Source organism: Diabrotica virgifera, chromosome 9 (genome assembly GCF_917563875.1).
Source record: "Diabrotica virgifera virgifera chromosome 9, PGI_DIABVI_V3a".
In the NCBI taxonomy this organism is placed as follows: domain Eukaryota; kingdom Metazoa; phylum Arthropoda; class Insecta; order Coleoptera; family Chrysomelidae; genus Diabrotica; species Diabrotica virgifera.
The window spans coordinates 34,677,156-34,693,306 of record NC_065451.1 but is presented as its reverse complement, the minus strand read 5'-3'; positions in this window follow the sequence as shown (position 1 = coordinate 34,693,306).

Below are 16,151 nucleotides of genomic sequence, written 5' to 3'. Positions count from 1 at the left end.
TGATAAATCTTTTTCTTCTTTTTTCATTTAGTGCATTCCGTACGTTTTTTAAACATAATCAGGAGAAGTTGTTGAATTTCTGAAGTCTATAAAAGAATTTCTTAACAAACCTTTTTTTAATTGTGTTATGGATTATTTTTAAGAATGTGTTTAAAAGGCAGTTCGCAGGCTTATTGTTCAATGGGCTTATCACTTTCAAGCGCCTGTCTTTTTTGTAGGACTATTAATTGTTACTTGTGATTTCAACCATTCTAGCGGGGCAATGCCTTTTCTATAACTGAAATGAATATTGTTATCCATTTAAATTTTTTCCTCAATTAATTGAATGCCTCCTACTGGTGTTTGGTCTAAGCTTACCGCTTTTCCCCATTTAAGCTAAACTGCTCGTCAAAAGTTAGGGATATAGAAAATTATGCTCATTTTCATAGCTAATTTTTTCGAGAACAGATTAACGGATTCCACTATTTTTTTTTAATATTTTAGATTTTTCTTTAGTATTTACACAGTTGTGCAAAGGTTTACACAAACTTCTTTTTTGTACTTATACCGAGTGGTAGGTATAAGTACAGAAAAGAAGTTTGAGTAAACCTCTTGATAGGTATTAGTTACGTATCTTCACTCCCATTGGTCCCAACGTGTCGTACGGCGGCTCAAATCATTGGAATCAGCCAACAGAATACAATGACTAGGGAGCGGATTTATATGCGATCAATTTTGATGAAATATTCGCATATATATGCGGTAAAAAATTACGAAATATGCGCAAGATATGCACAAAAATTCAAAAAATGCGCATTTCGGGAAACCACAAATTTTCTGTCTTATTTAGTAATCTTATTTATTATTTTTCAAATAAAATCATTTTTTATATATGCAATTTATTCACAGTTTTTACAAAAACTGCTACCAATAGTTACCTATTTAAAATAAAACAACAATATCACTATAAATATATCTTCGATTATATTTCACTACAATGTGTTTTTCCAAATTCTTTACGAGGAAACATATTCTTTGATCAGACAAAATATTTTTATAACTTGAAAAACTCCTTTCAACATCGATAATTGGTGCGTATTTAAAATAACTTGTTAATTTCCGTTAGAAAATCGTAAAACTTTGGCTAAAGGTGTAAATTCTATTAACAATAGAGGATTTAAAAAATCACCAGAATTATAGGTAGGTACCTACCCTAATAGCACAAGGACGTCCAATGGACGTCCTTCACGGACTTTAGGGACGTCCATTGGACGTCCGTTTTCGTCCGAGGAACGTCCTTTATACGTCCTATTTTGGTCCAAATGTCGCGCTACCGAACGTCCATTGGACGTCCATCTAATGTCCGAGGGGACATATATTGGATCTTAATCGGACGTAAATTGGACCTTAATCGGACGTCCTAGGGGACGTAAATTGGACCCTAATCGGACGTAAATTGGACCTTAATCGGACGTAAATTGAACCTTAATCGGACGTAAATTGGACCTTAATCGGACGTAAATTGAACCTTAATCGGACGTAAATTGGACTTTAATCGGACGTAAATTGGACCTTAATCGGACGTAAATGGGACCTTAATTGGACGTAAATTGGACCTTAATCGGAGTAAATTGGATCTTAATCGGACGTCTTAGGGGACGTGAATTGGACCTTAACAGGACGTCCAATTTTGGTCCAAATTCCACGTTGCCAAACGCCCAATGGAGGTCCACCTAACGTCCGAAGGGACGTTCGGTGGACGTCAATTGGGCCTTCATAGGACGTCCCAGTTTGGTCCAATGTATTGCTGCCGATCATCCATCTAACGTCCTGGGAGGACGTTCGGTGGACGTCTAGAGACGATATTTATACCTGTGGAGAATGTATTGTGGGAAATAAAAAATATATTTTTTAAGGAACTTATATTACATCTTATATTAATTTACAATTATTGGATATTAGATTATTTACATTAAATTATAATTACATTTCTCCAAGAAATTAACGCACCACCTTAAAAATGGGCCATTTTTGATGTCTCGAATTTCCTAAAGCCATTGTCCCATCTAAGTGATTTTTTTAATAATATTATAGCCTAGGCTATATGGGCTACCTCCATAAGCTTGTCATGCACGGGGAGCTATACTGTAATAATATTATATCACATCGCTGAGGGATCTCTACATTACATATACTTTTCGAATCAAAACTTTTATTCTCTTAATATTATTATTTAAAAAATATATACTACATTCGTCTCGCTAAACTCGAAAAATAACTTATAAACCATAAAAATCTCCAAAAATATAAATGACATAAATGAGAATTGGCACAATTATTATTATGGTTTTAAGTTGATTTTTCGGATTTAACTACAATATTATGCAAAAAATTATGTTATATCGCAGATTTAAAATGGGTTTATCTCGAAAACAGTTATATTAAGTTTAGCGAGATGATTGTAGTACACTTTTTTTAAGTAAAAATATTAAGAGAATAAAAGTAGACTGGTACGCAGTCTGATTTTTGCATAAGAGTTTAATGAAATGGTAACAAATCAATTGGAAGTTCTGTCCGACAAAATACATGGAACGTTTTCGGTAGTCTGATGTTCCAAGTTTTTAACCTGTTCCACAATTAAAACTTCCCCGGTTCCAGTATTCCCGTACATCAAAGTTTGTCCGACTAGACACCGTGAAGCTATTAACAAATTTTCAGCTTGCTGTTAATCAACTTTTTTTATTACGCGGGATCCAGGTCTATAAATGAATACAATAAATAAGTAGGTAGGTACATATTATACACTTATTTATACGAGTACAATTAATAGTAGAGCTGGTTTTTGGGATGTTACAAGCAGCATTTGCATTTCCACAGAGATACTTATGACAGAAATAATAAAATACCGAGACGGACTATTATTATAATAATTTACAATAGGACCCGACGCCGACGGCCGACGCTATAGGGACAGGTAAAATTTATGACTGAACAATGCACCGAGCATCGATACAAGCAATATGTACCGGTCGAAGGTTATTTTTTATTGTGCCAAATGGACGTATATAGTACCTACCTTTAAAAATCGAATACACAAATTAAAAGATATTTAACAACCATAAAGATTTGTCAAACTCTATCACCGACTTCATGAAAACAAGTATTACTACATTCTTTGATGGTTTTTGCTGTAAATTTTAAAGGATTGACATGAAATTTGGCATACGCATAGCTAACATGCCAAAGAAAAAAAGTGATATTGTGCCAATGTGTGCTATTGCCCTGGGGTGAGTTTCACTCTTTCTCTGGGGTGAAAAACGTTCAAAATAAGTCCGGACTTCGATAAACTGATTAATATTAAGCAACCTTTATTCCATACTTACAAAGTATGTGTACTTACAAATTAGTATGTGAATTTGGGGGGTGAGTTTCACCCCGAGGAGGGGTGATAGACAAAATATAGATAGATACACAAAAGATATACAAAAATGTTTCAAAACATCGAAAAAATGTGGTAAAATGCAAATATACATATCATATTATGATAAAATTGCGATTTTGGCGATTTGCCTTTTTGGATAGAATGATGATGATGTTGATTAGGATAAAACTGCGAAGAATTTTTTTATCGAAATATAGTAAAAAATATGAAAAATATACCAAAAAGCTTGAAAAAATATGTAAGTATGTAAGGAAAAACATAAATAATTAAATAAACTTTTGACAACACAACACAAAAGTTTGAAACACTCACTATTTGGATTGGTTGTCCTGGCTTGTGATTTTCTTCTTTGCAGATGACGCTCACGGATCGATGTCAATGTCCAACGGACGTCCGAGCACGGACGTCCAATGGACGTCCAAAGGACGTTCATATTTATTCAACACGTAAGTACGTCCAACGTCGGACGTCCAAAGGACGTTCATTTATAGTCCATCCGCATTAGGACTAAAACTGGACCTATTTTGGGCACACGTACGCTCAACTTCAAAAAGATGCTCTCAATATTCATCTGTAGTAAGGATACATTGATAAAAATTATATTTTTGCTTATTAGAATTAACCACCAAACTTCTATCATCTTGGTAACGGGAATAATAAAACATTATAAAGTCCACTTTACATAAACAATAATTGAACAAGAAATTGACGACAAGTTATTCAAGGTCAAATTTGGCTTATACAAAACACAATTCTACTTCCAATTTTGCCGTGAATAAACAGAAAATAAAGAAATTTGACAAAATAAAACATATCCAATTGTTCTATTTCATCAAATTCCTTCATTTTCTTTTACAAATCATACATTTTGTACTCGTCAAATTTGGCCTTGAATAACTTAGTCAATTTCTTGTTCAATTTATTGTTGATGTAGAGTGGACATAACGAATAATTTACCGATCAGATTTTCACACTTTACATAAAAACAAAAACATGTATTAGATATTAAACTACATATACAGTTTTGAATTAAATATGATTTATAATCTTTTCCATTTAAACTATTTTATTAACATAATTAAGTTAATATTTTATTAAATAATTTTGCTGTTTAATCCCCTTATTGGTAGAATATGTCCAATATGGACGATTGGAAAAGGTCCGTATTTCGTCCGAGTACGGACGTCCAAAGGACGTTCATATTTATTCCACCCGAAGGACGTCCAACACCGGACGTCCGAAGGACGTACATATTTAGTCCACCCGAAGGACGTCCAACGCCGGACGTCCAAAGGACGTACATATTTAGTCCACCTGAAGGACGTCCAACGCCGGACGTCCAAAGGACGTACATATTTAGTACACCCGAAGTACGTCCAGCGTCGGACGTCCAAAGGACGTCCGTTTATGGTCCATGGACGTTAGGACCAAAAATTGACCTATTTTGGACGTCCAAAGGACGTCGTGTGCTATTAGGGTATTAAATAGAACAAAAGTATATAAAATTCGGATTTCCGGGTAAAACATCCTTCGTCATTTTAACATCCTACAATCATTTCATAACGGCGGCGTATTATCCTATAAGTACTTTGTGTAGAGATCGTTTATTTTCTAAGAAAAAATGAAAGGCGGTTAATGAGCTGTCTCTCTTGGTTCTCGAATTAATACAGACCACAGCCTGTGCGTGGAAATATTTTGTCGAATTAAAAAATTTAAATTTTGTTTTGGACTAATGAAATAAAACATTTTAGTAGTTCCAAAATGACACAAAATCTAGGCATCGGATAAAAAAGTTTATTTGAAGAAAGTGTATTTTTTTGTTCTTCTTAATGGCGGTACAGGCTCGTTTTTTTAATATTGTATTTAATTACAGAATAATTTTCAAATATTACCTAATATATTTTTCAAATTGGGCTCTGTACCGCCATTCTTTATTATATTACGGATACGTGTGCCAAATATCTTGAAAAAATATTCAAAATTACAGCCGCAATCTTGGAACGCGTTTTGGCTACCTGTTGATCGCTACTGTATCACCTTAAACAATTTTTTAAACAAATTCACAAAAATAATTTTTTCATTACGAACGATTTTTTAGATAAGTTGGGTTATTCTGAGCAAAAAAGGTATCTTGAGATTTTTCTCTAAAATTGATTTTTGTCGAGTTATATGGCCATTTTCGCATTTTTCAGGTTTTAAATCGCGTATAACTCGACAACAATCAATTTTAGAGAAAATTGACAAGAGACCTTTTTTGTTCAGAATGTCCAAAATTATCTAAAAAAAATTGTTCAAAGTGAAAAAATTATTTTTGTGGATTTGTTTAAAAAATTGTTTAAACAATTTTTCGACCACGGCACCTTGTGAATATGTTATAAGGACCTCTTTTTGAGTAAGTTTGTGCAAAAAAATCGAATCGGAATAATTTCACTAACAGGGGCGACGATAAATCCGGGACTATAGCGCTAATTATTAATAATTAAAAATAACAGCTTTGTAATAAAATAATGACAAAAATCTCTTAAGGACCTTGAAGCAAGGGTTTGAAACTTGATCTGCTCACTTTTTAATTTCATAATAATAACTTTTAATCGAGTTATTAAGACTTAAAAATGGCCATTTTCGCATTTTTCAAATTTTTAATCGCATATAACTCGACAACAATCAATTTTAAACAAAAATGGCAAGACACCTTTTTTGCCCAGAATGACACAAGTTATCTAAAAAAAATTGTTCGAAATGAAAAAATTGTTTTTGTGAATTTGTTTCAAAAAAATTTTTTAAACAATTTTTCGCCCAATGCACCGCCCGGCACCCTTTGGATATGTTATAAGGACCTCTTTTTGAGTAAGTTTGTGCAAAAAAATCGAATCGGAATAATTTCGCTAGCGGGGGCGACGATACTGCCCGGTCTACTTTTGATGCTGATGGTGATAGAATAGATACTTTTTATATAACAAAAATAAAACTTTTTTTAAACTCTTTAAAAAATTTGTGGCGGGTTTTCCCCGAAAAGTGCGTTATTTTTTGGACATTTTACGTTGAACTAGTCGATTTGGAATTTGACGAATAAGAACCAACTTTTGATTAGCTCCAACTCTGTTTTTATTGTGTGTCCAGACTTCATACATACATCATTTTTTTTACTGTTTTATAAGCTTTATATTTGCTAGGAATAGTTTTTCGATCAAATACTTACTTTTTGATTTATTTGCGAAAAACCATCTAAAAACAAAAGTTACAAGGAATTTAATTAGTTTATCCACTTACGGACTTATTTGGACCTATATTTTTTCACACTCGAGAAGGGGGTGGTACTCATCCCCAGAAAAAAAGCACACACTGGCACTCTGATGTTCATTTCGCGAAATATCGCAGGGTTCGTATTTAAAATTTTTAATTTACTCCTCACCCCTTTCCGTGGGGGTTCGTTTTTGGTATCATTCGATAGACTTTTGAAAAATATTGAACACGCATTTTTTAGTTTTTCGATCTGACGTTCATTTCGCGAAATATTCGCTTTTTTGTGAAACTTTGTGACTCGCCCATCATTTCTTCAGATTTGGGAACACTTAATAATCGGAGGGGGCCAAGTCAGGAGAGTAAGCCGCATGAGAAAGTAATTAGAACCCCAACTCGAATTTTTGCTACTGTCACAACGCTCTTGTGAGTCGATGTATTGTCTTAGGTCTTGAGAACACTTTTTTCTTCTGCTTATGGAGTCGTTTTTCATTCATCACATACCGGAACTCTCCACATAAATTTTGAAGACCCTGACATCAAAACTGTATTAAATTATATGTGATCTAAGTAAGTTAATGAAAAGTCAGAATAGATAGAGTAGAACACTTATAAAAAAAATTGTAACAAGCAATTGGACATCGTAAGTTCTAATTTTTCACAAAAAGTGACCGGAAGTTGAACCGGCAGTCGATATTTGAACCCTTCGTGTAACTTTTTGTCAGCTGATATGACGGATGAATTTTGTTCACCTACAGATATGGACGAACAGACAGGCATGAAACCGGAAGTATGTATTTGTTCTGGTCTTTCTTAGTCGTGTTGACCAATAGTTTGTACTATTTCGACGAATTTAAAACAGTACTTTCGGTTGCAACTCTGGAACAGGCAGTCCGAGGTCAAACTTCTCACATGTAATATCATATTTTGGTTATAGGCTTTCATTTGACACCTTATTTGTCATTCTTTCTGTCCTACTAATAGACGAGTTGTGTTTATTGACGGACAGACATGGATAATTCTAGGTTTTCACATTTAATGATAAAAACAATAATTATACAATTCAGTTAACCTGACTATATCATTGTGATAATGACTTCTTATCTAAAAGTGACAACGGCAATAATTGCCGTTGTAATAATTATTATTCCATTCACTCACGATAAAATATCGCAAAACCTCCAGATTTTAAAGAACCGCTTGGATTGACATAAAATTTGGCACACACGTAGCTAAAATGCCAAAGAAAAAAGTGAGATTATGCCGATATGTTCTCTTGTCCTGGATGTGACTTTCACCCCTTCTTGGAGGTGAAAAAACATACGTGCAAAATAAGTCCGGAAGTGGATAAACTGACTAATTCTAATTCTAAGCAAATTTTGTTCTATAAAAGTTTTAGGTCAATACTTTTCGAGGTATGTGCGAGTGAATATGTTTATTTTTCATAGAAAAACACGTTTTGGACGGATTTTCGCAAATAACTCAAAAAGTAAGTATGTACATATTTTATCGAAGAAAATATTCCTAGCAATAATATAGCTTATGAAAAAGAGGTGTCAGTATAAGGTCTGTAGACCCAGTAGAAGCAGGGTTGCAGCTAATGAAAAATAGGTTCTTATTCGTCAAATACCAAATCGAATATTTCAACGTAAAATAACCAAAAAAATAAAGCACTTTTCGGGAAACACTCATCATAACTCTTTTAAAGTGTTTAAAAAAAATTTTTTTTGGTGTTTTTAAAACAGTTTCTAGCGTGAAAAGTAAGCAAGTTACGCTGAAAATAAAATCGTTCCCTTTTTTTTTGGCAAAAGAAAGTCATGAAAATTAATTGTTACCGCTTCACACGTTACTTTAGATAAATGTATTGTTTATACAGGGTGTCTCCGAAAATAGTGCGTTCCTTTAAGGTGTGGATATAATACACAATTTAGAACAAAAAGGTGTTGTAACATTTTTTCCTAAAGTTAACCGTTTCAACAAAAATTACGTTGTTCTCCATAAGAGTAAATTTTTATTTTCATAAATTTATATGACCTGGCAACATGGCGTAGAAGAACCTGTGACTGTGAAATTTAATCTAATGGGACCCCTTGTTTATTTACTAATTGAGTATCAATTTGCATATCAAAATGTATTTTCGTTTTTTGGTCAAACGGCTGAATTTAGAATAAAATGTTATAAGACTTTTTTGCTCTACATTGTGCTTTCTATCTATACCTTTAAGGAACGCACTATTTTCGGGGAAACCCTGTATATGATCTGTAAGTTGCATTGGTTCAAAATGCTTTTTTTTGAAAGGGGTTTTGTTGAAAGGCCTCGAACGAATCACTAGTCACGAGTATGTATATGCAAATTTTGAACAGCCATATCTTAACCAATTTTTGTCTTCCAGAAAATCAAAAAATTCCAAATATTTAAAAAAGCAACACCTACATTTTTTACTCTTTAAGATATTTGGTATCACTAATAATTTTTAAGTTATTTTGACAAAAGTCTTTTTTTCAAAATTAAAGATTTAAAAAATTTACTTTAAAACCAAATTTTTCCACAAATAAGCACTTTGAACTGATGAAACTTACAAACACAAACAATACATAAAGTTACTTGTGAAGTGGTAACGATTAATTCCATTTGGGCTGTTAATTAGAGGGAGTTTTTAGAATATTTTTAACCAAAAAAAAAGGAACAACTGTATTTTGAGCGTAACCTGCTTACTCTTGCTGCTGGAAACTTAAAAAAAAAATAAAAATAAACGTTTTCTTAAACACTTTAAGAAAGTTGTAATAAGTTTTCCCAGAAAAGTGTTTCATTTTTTTTATTTCACGTTAAAATATTCGATTTGGAATTTGAGATATAAGAGCTTATTTTTCACTATAGTCTGTTTTTAAACAAAAGGAGTCATTCAAATTTCCCGCGCCGTACACCTTGTTTGTAATTGGTACAACCTCAGGCAATTTTACTCATATCAAATTTTGACACTATTGGCATTTCATAGGTCAGTTTATTTATTTTATCAGCAATTTTTGTATTTTCTGCGTTCTTCCTTTTATTTTTAGATTTTTAGTCAAGATTACCGTCAAAGGCCGATATGATCAACCAAAAAAGAAGATTTATCTGATGATATTTCTAGTGACTTTCTTGGGTGTGAATCTGCCATTTAGGTTACCTACTCCTCTTGGTTTTAAAACAAAGCTTAGCAATAACTCTGCTTCTACTGGGTCTACAGACCTGACACATATACCATTTTTTCACTTTTTTATAAGCTATATTTACTATTTGCTAATTTTTTTTCAATAAAGTACCTACTTTTTGAGTTATTTGCGAAAAACCGTATAAAAACGTTTTTTTTTTTTGTTGAAAAATGAACATATTCACTCGCAAATATCTCTAAAAGTATTGACTTAGTGAAAAACGCTATAAAATAGAAGTTGCTTAGAATTAGTCAGTTTATCCAATTCCGGACTTATTTGAACGTATTTGTTTTCATACCCTATAACCGACGAAACTCACCTCCAGATCAAAAGCACATATCGGCACAATATCACTTTTTTTCTTTAACATATTAGCTATAGGTACGTGTCCCAAATTTTATGTCAAACCAAGCGTTTCTTCAAAATTCTGACCAAAAACCCTAAGTAAATTAAACGAAAATATAAAATGAATTTTTCAAACAAATATTTTAAGTCGGTATGAGAAATTTTAATTTAACAGATGAAATCAAATAAACACAATTCAACTCGTAAAATATTTAGACCCTTGCTTGGTAATCCAGCTGAACAGGTAAAGAACCTACCTTTTATGTAGTTTATAATCTGAGAGGATGGAATATTTTACCAAAATATTCCATCCTCTAAGTTTACAATAGACCTTTTCTACCTGTCCTCAAAAGATCGGTATTTTTAACTCGTGGCAACGTCGAAAAGCGGCAAAATGATGGGAAATACACATTTTTATGTGGTGGAAGTCAAAATGGTTATGAAGTGTAAAAATTTTTGTATATAATTTAAATTTTTAAAATTAAAATTTTAGAAAACTGAGAACGATACAGGGCGTTAAAAAATGCGCTCAACAAACATACACGAATTAAAATTCGAAAATGATAGTATTTCTTGGTGATGCCAAATGACTGCAACATGAAAAGATGACATAATGATATCGGGATGTATATATATATATATATATATATATATATATATATATATATATATATATATATATATGTATGTATATATGGGTGGTTCGCCAAAATAACCGGCATATTGTGTAACTCGCTTTTTTCTTCAGTCCTTTACATACTATGTTTCAAATTATGTTGCCAAAATTAAGTCATACAATAGATGAATGTACGCCACTTAACATTAATTTTAAAAAAAGTATTTTTACAAGCATTTTATGCAATTTTAATGTCAAAATATCAACTCCGAGGCTGTAACCCACCTTGTTTTTTGATCTGTTTTATAGTATTACACACTGAATAGTTAGAAAAGGGCAGATTATTTTATCAATAATTAATTAAAAACCCAATGTAATTTAAAACTGTCAAATTATTGACTTTCATTTTTAGAATTAAACCATAAAAATCTATTACTAAAAACTGTAACCAACTTTGTGCATCAACACCGAGGCTTCATGAAAATATATGAAAATTTAGGCCAAACTGCACTATACTGTATGGCAGGCAGCTTGACAAGAGAGGAACGCTTCAGTCTAACCCAAATTGTGGAAGAAAGTGGACGAACATGATATCGTTAAGCGATAGAAAATTTTTCGAGATGTCTTAAGCTAAGCGTATGTTTTTATACAGTCAACACCGAAGCTTTCGTAAAAACTTAATTTTGCTAATTTTTTTAATATGTTTTTCTTTTAAGTATGCGCTATAAAGTTTTTTTGACACCCCATTAATAAAGCAGAATTATTTTTAAAATTTGTAGAAAGTAGAATTAAAAATGTATGAAATCATCAACACCGAAGCCATCAACTCCGAAGCCCAGTCGTGCCTCGGAGTTGAAGAACGTGCCTCGGAGTTGTTGAAAGTATGTGAGTGGTCACTCTTAAACTAAAAAAATACAATTTAAATTTAATCTGATATAGGAAAAGGGTTACTGGGTAAGCTCTCAAGATGTTTCGGTCGGTTTGGTAATATTATCTTCTTTTTATAGAAAATGGCTCGCATACACTGGAGTACAAACGGAAAAATGAAGGCGAAAACCCGTAAAATCGTTAAATAAAGATTTTATGAAAGAAAGTAATATTGTATGCAGCTATGCTCATTTCTGTAAGAATATACCGTTTTGGGTAGTCCTCTTTAATGTTGATAAAAGAGACATCTGTCTATGTAGGCACATTATGTGAAAACATGGAGCTCATGTGTGGAAGCGGATAACAAATCATTATGTTGCGCAGAAAAGACTGAAGAATGTATAGAAAGGAAATGCCAAGATTGTGTTCAAAAGCAGATTAGATTTTTGAAGTTTAACGGAGAAGACACGGCTATATATTGGAAAGTTTTGTCAACACGAAGGCCGGTCTAAATCAACTCCGACGCAATTGATATTTTACCTATTTTTCATGTTTTTCTGTAGTAGTTTATATCAAAATGGAAGTGTTTTGTATAGTTTTATTACATAACAATTTTTATTTAATTGTTACGATCATAAATTTCAATTAACAGAGAATTTTGTCAATACTGTCGACACTTAGTCAACTCCGAAGTCACATTTCCGTTTTTCGGAAAATATTTAAAAATGATCTCTGCTGGTATCATGGGTAAGTTGAGTAACTCATTTTATAAAGAATATTTAAAAATGAACTAATTCTAAACCATCTTTTAAATTAAATTTCTCTACCTTGAAATTGCCGTCTATTTTGGCGAATCACCCATATATAATCGGTTCATAACGTTCTACGACGTCTTCCGATTCCCAATCGCCATTGCTCTCGATCGTAGCACATGTCTTCGTTCAAGCCTCTTTCTCCGATATCCGTATGGATTCCTTCTATCCAGCTTTTTCTAGGTCTTCCTCTCTTCCGCCGTCCTTTTGGTGCCCATCGTAGCACTTGCTTGGGTAATCTGTCTTCTTCCATACGTTGTACGTGGCCAAACCATCTTAGTTGCTTTGTTTTTATATCGTCCATTATTGTATGCTTTACATCCATTATCTCCAATATTCTTGTATTTCTGATTTTTTGTATTCTTGATATACCAGCAGATCTTCTCCAGAAGTCCATTTCAGTTGTTCTGAGCATATTTTCGGATTTTTCTTTAAGTGGCCAAACTTCGCTGCTGTATGTTATAATGCTCTTAACAATGCTGTTATAGATGTTACGTTTATTTTTCTTTGGAGATAAATAAACACCAAATCACTGTAAAATCGCATAAAATAACATTTTGAGAAAAAAAGAAGAAGAAGATTTTTTGACCTTAAATATTTTATTTTTACGTCCCGCAGAAGCTATATACCAATTTTCAGACAAATCGGAGATCCAAAATTTTTTGCCTGAGTGATTTGACATGGAATGTACCATTTAACATTGAAAAGTCGTCGACATTAAGTCGATGTATAAAGATTTATGGAATACCATGTGGATCTACTTGATTCTTCCTCGAGATTGCACAGAGTGCACAAGTGAGAGGTTATCGACCAACTTTTCAAGAGTGCTTCGTCAAAGATGAAACACCTATAAGCATACAATCACAAACTAGCTACACAAACTGCAGAAACAAACTTAACAATTAAAAAAACAAAGGACCCCAATCGTATGACAATCGTATGAAGGATTTTGAAGATATAGAGGCCCAAACTCGGAAAATTATAAGATTTACGGGGTATTCCAATTCCGTGAGTTACTGGTTATTTGGCAACATGTAGAAGTTTGGATTAAGGAAAAGTACTAGTAGTCTATGATTTTTTCCTGGCTATCCAATGGCGACCTTTACTTTGACCTTGACCTCCAACGGATGTCATCTTCTAGAGTTTCGAAGGTTTTCGGCATTCAATTGATATAAACAGATTACTCATGGGTTTTTGGGATCGCTAAACACGAATATGCCATCAGAATTGCCATCCCGATGACGTGGTGGCCAGGGCCTCTGCAAGGGACGTCAAATTCTAGAGTTTCGATGGTTTTCGGCATTTAATTGATGCAAATGAATTACTGGAGGGTTTTTTGAGGTCGCTATACACGAATATGCCACCAGAACCGACTCCCGGAGCACCTGATTTCCAAGGTCAATGAAAGGGGCTCCTAGAGTTTTGAGGGTCTTTGGTACTACATTAATGCAAACGGATTAGTTATAGGTTTTTGGACAGACACAGGAGCACCTGGTGCCTAAGACAGGTTATCTTCTGGAGTTTCGGAGGGATCAAATGGATTACTCTTAGGTTTTTGGGGTTGCTGAACATGCATACACTATCAGATCCGACCCACGAATCACATTGTGCCGTAGGCACAATGTGATCACGTATTCGTGTTCAGCAACCCCAAAAACCTATAATTAATCCGTTTGCATCAATGTAGTACCAAAGACCCTCGAAACTCCAGGAGCCCCTTTCATTGACCTTGGAAACCAGGTGCTCCGGGAGTCGGTTCTGGTGGCATATTCGTGTTTAGCGACCTCAAAAAACCCTCCAGTAATTCATTTGCATCAATTAAATGCTGAAAACCATCGAAACTCTAGAAGATGATGTCCCTTGCAGTGGCCCTGGCCACCACGTCATGCGGAGGGCAATTCTGATGGCATATTCGTGTTTTGCGATCCCAAAAACCCATGAGTAATCTGTTTATATCAATTTAATGCCTAAAACCCTCGAAACTCTAAAAGATGACGTCCGTTGGAGGTCAAGGTCAAAGTAAAGGTCGCCATTGGATAGCCAGGAAAACTCCTAGACTACTAGTACTTTTCCTTGATCCATACTTCTACATGTTGCCAAATAACCAGTAACTCACGGAATTGGAATACCCCGCAAATCTTATAATTTTCCGAGTTTGGACCTCTATATCTTGAAAATCCTTCATATGATTGAGTTGTGGCCATGAGAACTTTTTATCAGGATGCTTCAAAGGGTATTTTCCCAAAGTATGAACGAAATCCACTGAGACCTATTTTCCATAAGGTTTGTGCGGGGTCCTTTTACAGCAAGATTTACATTAACTTTTAGACCGTCAAAACTAATCAAACATTATTTGGTTCAATAAATATGTAGTTATTTACGTTACAAGACCGGAAAATGGCGTTTTTCTGGTCGAACTAAGCAGAGTTCAGCTTGGGGAGACCTGAGAAACATTAATTTTCGGTAGCATGACGTACAATATTTTTTAAGACCGGCACTACAGGACGTCTTCGTTTAAAATTTTTATTTTTTTTTTTTCAAAATCAATTTTTAAATGCGTCGTATGACGTCTCCTAACGAAGTTTTGATTTTTCTGACAATATATTGCAAGTCGCTTTCTTTGCTGCTTCCAAAATTCCCTCTGGAATTTCATTTTCTGTGTCGGAAAATTCAAAATCTGAATCAACATATTTATATTTAATTAGTTTATATTTAATACCTGGGAGTTTTTAAAAAGGACTAAGAGGAAAACTTAACTTGCACTGAATGAGTCCGGTTGAATGTGTTTAGCAATAATTATTGTTTTTTTATGTTTATCCTTATTATGTAATATTGTCTCCCTGTGAAAGTTCATTAAGTAGATTTTGCAGGGAGGTAATAAGAATAGAATTGTATAAAAGTTTATATTGAAAAAATTAAATAAAAAAAAAAAATTATACAAAAAAATATGTATACAAAAAAAATGTATAAAAAAAATTAAATCTTATTAATAAAAAAAAATTAATAAATAAATAAAAAAAAGTATAATAAATTATAAAAAAATAAAAAAGAGAAAAAAAAATTAAAAAAACAAAGAGGGTGTAAACCTCCGCGGGGTTGATCCGGGTTGAAGCCTTATCGCTGTGTAAAAAAAAAACATATATGTATTAGCATTTAGTATTAGTATTTAGTATTAGCATGTAGTTTTTTTTGTCGATTTAATTATTTGTAAATTAATTTAAGTTGGTTAGGGCCATGAATGAGGAGTATACCTTCTGGTCAATTAAATGTTTCCACTTCTACATATGTATGTATGTATGTGCGTGCATAAGTATTATATGTGCGCACATGTACCAAATGTATTATGTAATGCAATGTATTATATTTGGAATATTTTATTAATGCACTCAGATTGCGTTAATTTATATTAAATGAATAATTGTAACTAAATCTCCATTAAGCGTCGACTATTTATGTGTAATAATTTGTACTCAACCTCTTGTTATATGATTTTTCATTAGAAACAATAAACATATCTATCTATCTATCTATCTATCTATATTTGGAATATTGTAGCAAACAGTAATTTATTATCTATCGTCGCTGAATGGATCAAGTAATCCAAAGCCAATAAGGAAGAAAAAAAATATTTAATTAATCTGAATCTACATTTTATGTAT